Raw genomic sequence first — 12,288 nt, forward strand, 5'->3', positions numbered from 1 at the left:
AAACCGGCCCGACCCCCAAACTCCACTTTTTGAAGACACATAACTATGTTGTAGTAAAAATAGCATCTTAATTTTATGATGGTACATGCACACAATTAATACTTAAGAGAAATAGAGAAATACAGTCGCCAAGTTAATGTCCATTCAAATAATGGACTCAACTCCCTCCCCCTCTCTCACACTACACTGCCGGCTCTTCCCTCTCTGAGAAATTTTGGGAAAACCACTAGATTTTAATAAAATAATACCTCAAACTAAGTTAGGATAATACAATTGACATTGCTGGATTCCTTGTAAGACCAGGAATATTTTTGAATATAAATGTCATATATTTTGCACAAAAGATAACATATTACTCAGAAAACATTTTATCTAAAATTTGTATGTCTAATGCAAAATATATGATGTTTATATTCAAAATGATCATCAAATTATAAGAATTCCAGCAATGTAAATTATATTCTGACCGGGTAATTTGTATGAATTTTATGAGCTAAAACAAATATCTTCAGTTAATAAAAAAAAATATTCTTCAGGACACTATCTGTCAATCAAAGTACCCCACCTTGCCTTCCCCCTCTTCCAACCGGCGCGGTCAGTCCCAACCCTCCCCCCACCCCCCACCAATCCTCCCTTCAAGAGAAGAGTGGGTGAAAAAAATAAATTTTAACATTTTGTATTAAATAATACCTCAGATTAAAGTTAGGATAATATAATTGACATTGCTGGATTCCTTGTAAGACCAGGAATATTTTGAATATAAACGTCATATATTTTGCACAAAAGATAACATATCTTACTCAGATTAAACATTTTATCTAAAAATTTGTATGTCTAATGCAAAATATATGATGTTTATATTCAAAATGATCATCAAATTATAAGAATTCCAGCAATGTAAATTATATTCTGACCGGGTAATTTGTATGAATTTTATGAGCTAAAACAAATATCTTCAGTTAATAAAAAAAAAAAATATTCTTCACGGGGTAACAGATGGTCGGTCGGTCCCTCCCTCCCCCCCACCCCCTACCAACCGTCCCAAGGAGATGCGTGGGAAAACCAGAATACTTAACTTTTTTGAAATAAATAATACCTCAAACTAAAGTTAGGATAATATAATTGACATTGCTGGATTCCTTGTAAGACCAGGAATATTTTGAATATAAATGTCATATATTTTTCACAAAAGATAACCTATTTACTCAGAGTAAACATTATATCTAAAATTTGTATGTCTGATGCAAAATATATGATGTTTATATTCAAAATGATCATCAAATTGTAAGAATTCCAGCAATGTAAATTATATTCTGACCGGGTAATTTGTATGAATTTTATGAGCTAAAACAAATATCTAAAGTTAATAAAAAAAAAACATATTCTTCACACTGTAACAGATGGTCGGTCGGTCCCTCCCTCCCCCCACCTCCCACCAACCCTCCCTACCAGATGTGTGGGAAAACCAGAATATTTACCTTTTTAGTAATAAATAATACCTCAAACTAAAGTTAGGATAATATAATTGACATTGCTGGATTCCTTGTAAGACCAAGAATATTTTGAATATAAATATCATATATTTTGCACAAAAGATAACATATTTACTCAGAGTAAACATTATATCTAAAATTTGTATGTCTAATGCAAAATCTATGATGTTTATATTCAAAATGATCATCATATTGTAAGAATTCCAGCAATGTAAATTATATTCTGGCCGGGTAATTTGTATGAATTTTATGAGATAAAAACAGGCAACAGTGCAGGTGGGGCAATCTAAAAAATAGTTTCTCGAGCCGACACTCACAGAATTTGTAATAGTCTAGAAAGTTGCTCTATATAAGTTTATCAAGCTCCAACATGGTATTAGTCTTGTGGATTACAGTAAAATGGTACCAATTTGCAGCCCATAACTAATACTACATTACAGTAGTGTGGCGTGCTGTATGTGGTGTCAATTCTCTTTATATGGCACAAACTTACATACATGTGATATCTCACACTCAGGAAATAGGGAGTAGAATAAAACATATGGGATTAATTCCAGTAAGACTGGCCCGACCCCAAGCTCTTTTCAGACACAACCTACCTGCATTGCAGCTAAGTATCTTGGTATGATGGTATGCACACACAATTAATAATTAAATATTAGTAATATAGTTTTTTAACATAGTAGTAGAGAAGATGGCTGAGGCACACAGGGATGGGGTTGGTTCTGAGGCAGAGAACCTTCGTAGCCCTCCTGTATCACTTGTATCAATTGTGTCACCTATCCACCACCTAGGCTTGCAGGGCTCTTTGTCCAAACCCTCAAAAGTCCATATAGTCCTATCCTCACTATCACTGTATCTGCTGACTTGGGCGGCTGTGGTGGTGGCAGGTGAAACTCGGTAATGTTTTGATGACTGGGTATTCGATGGCATCCTTGTGCTTCCGGCGTATGTGAGTAGATGCACGCGTAAAGTGAAAGTCCAGTTCTGGCGGTGCAGCGTAAATGCGAAGTGCGTTAGTGAAACGCGTGGCGGTATTACTGTATATATATATAGCATTTTTAACCTTGGGCCACTGACAATATATTTATGTAACATATTATCGGTTTGATTGACCATCACTGATAATGTTACGCCATTATTAGTCGGTAAATATCTTTAACTTCTGATCTAGATGTGGATAGTTGTCTAGTGGGTCCTTATTTTGACCTGACCTGACAGTCCGTGGCCCCTTCTCTTTAGCTCCTCGTGTGTGTTGGTGTGAGGATTAGTGAATGACACCGTATGACCTGACCTCATGTTTGTAGGTCACCCTGTAATCAAAGCCTCTCTCTGTCCATGTGTCCAGTTGCCTCTGAAGATGTCTTGAATAAGATGAAAGCTAAGGTGGTCGTTGTTTCCCTTTTCGTGTGATTTTATCAGATTCTTATCACGTTTTCGTTTGGATCTGCTGTTATTATATATATATATATATATATATATATATATATATATATATATATATATATATATATATATATATATATATATATATATATATATATATATATATATATATATATATATATATATATATATATATATATATATATATATATAGTTAACAAGTTAACTAACATCAACATGTTTTCACTTGCATTTGGCGGTCCACCAGCTGTAGTATTAGTCCACCAATACAGTAATCGGATCTAGGGCTTAAATTCCTTATTATTTTAGTAAATATCAAGACGTTTATAATATTCAATAATTTTAAAAGTTTAATACCCTGTACTAAATTTTTTAGTCATTTTAACAATTATTGAATATAATTAAAGTAAAGGAAACTAGTTTTATGCGTGCCAAATAGCCTGTCAACACACCAAACAGGTGTCAGTCTGTGTCTTTTCAGTGGAGATAACATCTTGCTTGAGACTCTCTTCAACTAAATGCTTTTTTTCTGTTTCAAAGTAAATTATTGGTCATTTTGAAATTTATTTTACATATTGACAATATATAGCACAATGTAGTGTTATTTTAAAGAAAATATTCTTTATTTACAGCAAGTTTAAACTTAAAATATCACGTGTTGAGATTGTTTGAATCCAGCATGGGGCCTAAGAGATCAAGAAAAGCGATTTCAATCCAAATTAAGCAGGAAATTATAAAAAAACATGAAGAAGGCATTAGAACAAATGCGCTATGCAAAGAATATGGCATGTCGACATCAACTGTGTTGACAATTCTTGCACAGAAAGAAAAATTTAAAGACGTGAAAGTGAGAGACAAATCTACCAGAGTGTTTAAAAATAGATCCCTAATTGCAGAAACAGAGAGGTTACTTCTCATCTGGATTAGGGAAAACAGATGAAAGGTGATTCAGTTTGTACGGAATTTATTTGTGAAAGAGCCAGGGAGATTTACGAATTTAAAGACAGATCAACCTGGTTCTTCAGGCACAGAATTTGAAGATTATAGGGCCCGCAAAGGCTGGTTCGAAAAATTTAAGAAAAGAAGTGACATTTTCAGTGTTATTAGGCATGGTGAAGCTGCTAGTGCTGATAAGGAAGGGGCAGCAAAGTTTTTAGTGGAGTTTAAAGAACTGATGGAAGAAGAAAATTATCTTCCACAGCAAGTGTTCAATGTGGACGAAACTGGGCTGTTTTGGAAAAAGATGCCCAAAAGAACATTCATCACCAGAGATGAAGCCTCTTTACCTGGGCATAAACCTATGAAAGATCGTCTCACTCTATTGCTTGGTGCCACTGCTTCAGGGGATTTCCGACTGAAGCCTATGCTTTTCTACCACTCTGAGAACCCCAGGGTGTTCAAACAACAAAAAGTGGTAAGAGGAAAGCTTGGAGTTTATTGGAAGTCCAACCGTAAGGCATGGGTGACAAGACAGTTCTTTAATGAATGGGCTGTTGAGGTGTTTTGCCCTTCTGTGAAGAGCTACCTAACCACCAATAAACTCCCTTTAAAGGCTCTTCTCCTCATGGATAATGCCCCTGGGCATAACCCTCAACTTGCCAGAACTTTGGAGTCTCAATTTGATTTTGTGAAAGTGTTGTTTTTGCCTCCCAACACTACATCAATCATACAGCCAATGGACCAGAATGTGATCAACAACTTCAAGAAGTTGTACATGAAGAAAATGTTTAAGAGGTGTCATCAGGCAACTTCCACTGATCCTGAACTAACACTGAAACAGTTCTGGAAGACACAATTCAACATCCTGGAGGCGGTAAAATTGATTGTGTCATCATGGCAAGAAGCCTCCACTAGATCCCTCAATTCTTCATGGAAAGTACTGTGGCCATCAGTCGTCCTTGATTTTGAGGGATTTCAGGATGACACAGATTTGCACCAGGAGATTGTGTCCATTGGTCAGTCATTGGGCCTTGAAGTGGAGGAGGATGATGTCGAAGAGCTTGTGATGACTCATGAGGAGGAACTTACTCCTGAAGACTTGCAGCAACTGGATGAGATGTTAAAGGCTGAAAATGGTGAGGAGGAAAAGGAAAGTGATGACATTTTCATGGAAGGTGACTCACCTTCCAAGAAGCAGCAAAATGCTTCTCCTCCACCTCCACTTCCTTTTCTTCTCCCTTCTCCTCCTGCACCTCCCACTTCAAATTCACATCAGCATCATCATCCAGGAGCCTTCTACATACACACCTCAAAGTAAGTGTACTTTTCTACCTTTTTTGTTGAATTTAGGCAATTTTCGGTGAGCTGGAACCAATTACCCAAAAACTCATTGAAACGATGGTTTTAGTTAACGAGTTTTTCGGTTAATGAGCAACCTTCTAGAATGGATTGTGCTCGTTAACCGATGGACCATATGTGTGTGTGTGTGTGTATATATATATATATATATATATATATATATATATATATATATATATATATATATATATATATATATATATATATATATATATATATATATATATATATATATATATATATATATATATATATATATATATATATATATATATATATATACATATATATATATATATACTGTATATTTTGCATTAGACATACAAATTTTATATAAAATGTTTTCTGAGTAAATATGTTATCTTTTGTGCAAAATATATGACATTTATATTCAAAATATTCCTGGTCTTACAAGGAATCCAGCAATGTCAATTATATTATCCTAACTTTAATCTGAGGTATTATTTAATACAAAATGTTAAAATTTATTTTTTTCACCCACTCTTTCTCTTGAAGGGAGGATTGGTGGGGGGGGGGGGAGGGTTGGGACTGACCGCGCGGTTGGAAGAGGGGGGGAGGCAAGGTGGGGTACTTTGATTGACAGATAGTGTCGTGAAGAATATTTTTTTTTTTATTAACTGAAGATATTTGTTTTAGCTCATAAAATTCATACAAATTACCCGGCCAGAATATAATTTACATTGCTGGAATTCTTATAATTTGGTGATCATTTTGAATATAAACATCATATATTTTGCATTAGACATACAAATTTTAGATAAAATTTTTTCTCTGAGTAACTATGTTATCTTTTGTGCAAAATATATGACATTTATATTCAAAATATTCCTGGTCTTACAAGGAATCCAGCAATGTCAATTATATTATCCTAACTTTAGTTTGAGGTATTATTTATTACTATACCTGGTTTTTCCCCCAAAATTTCTCAGAGGGAAGAGCCAGCAGTGTAGTGTGAGAAGAGGGGAGGGAGTCGAGTCCATTATTTGAATGGACATTAACTTGGCGACTGTATTTCTCTATTTCTCTTAAGTATTAATTGTGTGCATGTACCATCATAAAATTAAGATGTTATTTTTACTAGAACATAGGTATTGTGTCGGAAAAAGTGGAGTTTGGGGGTCAGCCGGTCTCTATTTCATTTAATCCCATATGTTATGTTGTTCACTTTACGCGTTTCTCGCTTTACGCGGGCCTCCGTGGGTTCAATTGACCGTGTAAAGTGAGGGTTCACTGTGTATATATATATACGTATATATATATATATACAGTCAATCCTCACATTACGCGGTCCCGCATTCCGCGTTTCACCGTTAACGCGGTGCCTTGCCGGAACCTAACATGCTCACATTCCGCGGTCGTGAACCCCATTACGCGGAGAGCGGCTGGCAAGCCGCGCCATTTTCGGATCCAAACCTCCCGCCATCCGCCATGTTGTGTAAGAGGCGCGAAAATGGTGCGCACAAGGTCGCCCAGTCATCAAAACATTACCAGTTCTTCACCCGCCACCCACTACAGCCGGCCCAAGTCAGTGATAGTGATAATTATAGTGAGGATATGGACTTATATGAACTTTGGGGGGTTTGACAAAGAGGCCCTGCAAGCCTCTGTGGTGGATAGTGATACAATTGATACAAGTGATACAGGTGAGGGCCAATAATCTGCCCTCTGCCTCGGAACCAACCGCCCATCCCCGTGTGCCCAGCCATCTTTTCTACTAATGTAAGTGTTAAAAAACCTAATATTATTGATATTTCTCTTAATTATTAATTGTGTGTGCATGCCATCATAAAGTTAAGATAATATTTTTACTACAACATAGTTGTGTGTCGTCAAAAAGTGGAGTTTGGGGATCGGCCTGGACTCCATTTCAATTAATCCCATATGTTATGTTGTTCACTTTACGCGTTCCTCACTTTCCGCGGTACCCTCCGGGTTACATTAACCGCGTAATGTGAGACCCAACTGTATATATATATATATATATATATATATATATATATATATATATATATATATATATATATATATATATATATATATATATATATATATATATATATATATATATATATATATATATATATATATATATATATATATATATATATATATATATATATATATATATATATATATATATATATATATATATATATATATATATATATATATATATATATATATATATATATATATATATATATATATATATATATATATATATATATATATATATATATATATACATACCCCCTGTATATATATCTTAAACAGCTAAGCATTTTTTAATTATCATACTCAAAAAGGTTCTCTCACAGGCAGTGACCACCTACTCATAATCTTAAAAATATCCACAAGTCCTATACAAATTCCCATCCTCAAAAACCTACAAATGAGTAAAGCAACTTGGGCAAATTATAAAGAACTACAGGACTATACACAACCAAATTTTCAAGAATAATTCCTAGAAGACATTGATGCAGAAATGGACAAACTGCACCATACATTAAAAAACTCTATAGACAAGAATACCCCCAAAACAAACTACAGAATGCTCCTAAGCAACAGGGCGACTGAAGAGGTTAAATTAATACGGACACAATACTGTACAAAGAAATAGGCAAATATATTGACAGACGTGGACCATCTAGGTGGTTAAATGCAGCACTGAGAACTCTGCAAACAAAATTAAGGGAGGAGTTCAAGAATATTTACTAGATGAAATAGCATGCCAGCCACAAAAGAGATCCCAAAACATTCTGAATATCGATACGTAAAATGATGAGAGCACACAAACAAAAATAACCATATATAAAAAGACTATTGGACACAAGCTATATGAAGTGAAAGAACACAGGGCCAGGGGGCAGCAGCGCACCCTCCATCCCCCACCCGGGACGTGGCACCAGCTCCGCCCACCAGACAGGAGGCAAGCGACGTATAAACAATGACATTTCTAACCACACCCTGCAAAATACAGTGCACTTAGCAAATGCTGCAGCTTGAGAATGGGGGGGGGGGATGGGTACTAATAAGAGCAGAGACGTTACTGAGAACAAATTCTGGCTTGAATGTCATGTACACTAATACTGAAATGTTTCTTGATAAGAGAGAGGAGTTTCAAACACTACTGAAAGTACACCAACCAGATATTGTAAGAGTTGTAGAACTGTTGTACAAGAACAGGAGAATCGACCCAGAGGAATGTGAGTTTGGTATTGTTGGATATGACTCATTTACGAACCTTTCTCAAGAAACTTGCCAGAGGGGTGTGGTTATCTATGCTAGGCAAGACCTTAGAGCCAGTCAGGCGAGGGTAAAGGGAGAGGAGGTTTTTGAAGAGTCCAAGTGGTGTAAAATTAAATTAAAGATAGGGGACTTACTTATCATCGGGTGTAACTACAGATCCCCAAACTGTGGCCCACTAAATCAAAGGAACTTAAGAGCCTTAATAGACAATGCGGCAATGCTCAACCCTAGCCACCCCCTTATCATGGGGGACTTTAACTATGGCGACATCGACTGGAGAAACGAGTTCACCCCAAATGACTTGAATAACCCTGCTACTCTTTTTGTAGAAACTCTGAGAGATAATTTTCTGTTCCAACATGTTAGAGACCCGACACATTAGAGAGGGGAGTAAACACCCAAGCCACTTGACCTCATCATAACAAATGAGTAGGGTATGGTGGCCAAACTGAAACACCTTGCCCCAGTTGGCACTAGTCACCATATAGTGTTGTCATTCAGATTTAACTATTACCTAGTTCAGGATAAGGCCAGGCCAAGGTTCAAATATTACAAGGGAAATTACAACGGGATGAGGGAAGAGAGGAGAGGTATCAACTGGCCTGACTCATTAAGGCACAAGAACACAGACACTACGCTGAATATCATAACTAGTAAAGTGACCCATTTGATCGATAAATATATACCCAAGACCAAACCCAGTGCCTCTAGGAATACGAGGGGATCCCTACACATGAACCACGCGGCGGTCGACAGAGTTAAGAAGAAAACCCAGAAATTTAAGACGTGAGTTGGGTCAAACGATGAGCAGGACAGGAGGTTGTATGCAAGAGCCAGAAACCAAGCAAAGATATTGTGTAGAAGGGCTGAAAAGGAGTTCCAGAGGCTGAGGTTACAAGCGAGGTCAAGTCAAACCCAAAGGCATTTTACCACTATGCAAAGTCGAAATTAAAAACGTGAGTAGGAGTATCAGACCTGAGGCTTGAAGATGGTAGTTATGCAGATTCTCACCAGGATAAAGCTGAGGCATTGAACAGCTTCTTTTCCTCGGTGTTCACAAGAGAGGATGCGATTAACCTTCCTGCGTTTGAGGACAGACGGTTCGACAGCACTGACCCACATTGTGTTCACAGAAGAGGGTATTAGAAATAAACTGTCAAAGCTAAAGGTCCATAAGAGTCCCGGCCCTGACAGGGTGCATCCTAGAGTGCTAAGAGAGTTGTGCAACGAGCTTGCCAAGCCCCTGAAAATCCTGTTTTGTAAATGCCTGGATGAACAAAAGGTCCCCAGTGAATGGTAAGTGGCTTATGTGAGTCCTATCTTCAAGAAGGGCGATCGTCACTCCACGAACAACTGCCGGTATAGACCGGTGAGCCCGACCAGCATAATATGTAAAGTACTTTAAAGTATTATCAGAGATGCCGCAATGGAACATCTACAGTGAGTTCTGCTATAACGCGTGTTTTGATAACGCGAATTTGCTCTAACGCGATTTATGAATTAGGAACGATATTTGTATAACGCGAACGCTTGTTTGCTATAACGCGATTTTTGCTTACTATTTCTCCAATTTTGTGGTACAGTATTAACTGTGAATATAGTAAAGAAGAATATCAACAAGAAGTGTTCTGGTGATAGAATTCCCGGTGATGATCGTAAAAGAAAGGATATAACACTTGAAGAGAAACTCGATTTTATCAACCTCAAAATCACCCTTCTCCCCCATCAAGTAAAGTGTTACATTTACTGTATGATTTCATTATTAGATATGAATGTAACATTTATTTAGACTGTGCTATCCTTTGTGTTAGGCTAACTACTAAATTTTTTCGATTTCGAGTAATCTGCACCTAACCCTATTTTCTCCATAAGCCCTGTTATTTCTATTACGCGATTTTCTATAACACGATATTTTACAAGAACACAATTATCGCGTTATAGCAGAACTACCTGTACTACGAAAAAACCTTGTAAGGGATTGCCAACATGGTTTTATGCCGGGACTCTCCTGCTTAACACAATTGCTGAAAGTATTGGACATTTGGACCCATATTCTGAAATGGGTTGGTAATATCGACAATGCCAAGGCTTTCGACAGTGTACTCCACGAAAGGCTGAAAATCAAACTGGAAAGGTACGGAATTCGGGGAAATGTCCTAGCGTGGATAGAAGACTTTCTACATGACCACAAGCAGTGTGTGGTGATTAATGGCATGAAATCATCATCCGTACCTGTCACAAGCGGGGTACCACAGGGCAGTGTATTGGGCCCGCTGTTGTTTGTTTGTTTCATAAATGACATGCCTGACGTTGTACACTCTTCCATACAAATGTTGGCCAATGATGCTAAGTTATTTTGGGAAATCAAGAACCAAGCGGACTGTGAAGAGCTGCAGAAGGACCTCTATGGGCTCCAAGAATGGTCGAAGAAATGGCTGCTGAGATTCAATGTCACGAAGTGTAAGAGGATGCACCTGGGGCGGACCAACGGTAAGGAGGCGTATCATATGTCACAATGGGATGAAAAAACTGCACTATTTGAGACTGAATGTGAGAAGGACCTAGGTGTGTATGTTGACAATGAGCTGAAGTTCTCAGGCCATTGCGATAAGAAGGTAAATCAGGCAAATAAATTATTGGGTCTTATAAGAAGGTCGTTCAGATATCTAGACGGTCTGTCCCTCGTAACAATCTTCAAGAGTGAAGTGCTTCCCCATCTGGAGTACTGTCACCCCACCTGGTCCCCGAGATATGCTAGGGACTGTCAGTTGGCTGAAAATGTTCAAAGGAGGACCACCAGACTGGTGCCTGCACTTCGGCACCTCAGCTACCCTGAGAGATTGGAGCGTCTGAACTTGCCTAGCTTATACTACAGACGGGCAAGGGGTGACCTAATTCAGGTGTATAAGCATCTAGAAGATGAAAGTAAAGTAAAAGTAAGAACAGGTGAGAGTGGGAATTTTTTTTTAGAATCCTGACGAAGATCCCGAACACATATAAAAACAAAAATGGAAGAGAAAATACACCTTAATACTCCTTACCACATCATTGACATAACTACTCTTACATAACATTAATATTCAGAGAACTTCTTTACAACCAGAGAAAACTTAAAGTAAGAGCTCCAGCGATTACAAGTATAATAGGAAATATGTTACAGTATTAATCTTATCCTAGAAAGCACTGGAGGCACTGCTTAGTATCTACAATGCCTGCCTGGCACACACAAAAGAGACAAGTTGATATTCATACCAACAAACTCTAAGCACCCCTTTTTAACTAAGTACTGTATATTGTACAGTAAAATCCTGGTTGTCCGGCATCTATGGGGATTGAGAGGTGCCGCATAAAGAGATTTTCCAGTTAGTTGAACCTCACTCTTAGGATCCTCCAATAAATCCTACAATGCACAGTGCTACAGGCTGTCCTCGCAAATTCGTCTCAGAAAAACGAACTTCTTTAACACTTACAACACTATATAAATGAGGTGGTTTAGAAATAAAGAAAATGTAATGTTAAACTATAAAATAAGCTCAAGGTTGAAAAAAGTCACAAGTCCAGAAAACAGTGAGGGCAAACTTTTTCGGAGTGAGAATTGCGGACTCTTGGAACAATCTGCCAGAGAATGTTATGACGGCACCGAGTGTGAGCTCTTTCAAGACCAGACTTGACCAACACTGGAGCAGGTTCCTGTATATTCAGGAGCCAGTTCATGCCCAGTACTTGCCAACAATGCATAACAGAGATGTGACCGACTGTCCAAGAGGCTAACGAGCCGATCAGTGGCGAAGAGGATAAAAATAAAAGTAAAAGTACAGTA

Source organism: Homarus americanus, unplaced genomic scaffold, assembly GCF_018991925.1.
Source record: "Homarus americanus isolate GMGI-L3 unplaced genomic scaffold, GMGI_Hamer_2.0 scaffold51476, whole genome shotgun sequence".
Taxonomy (NCBI): domain Eukaryota; kingdom Metazoa; phylum Arthropoda; class Malacostraca; order Decapoda; family Nephropidae; genus Homarus; species Homarus americanus.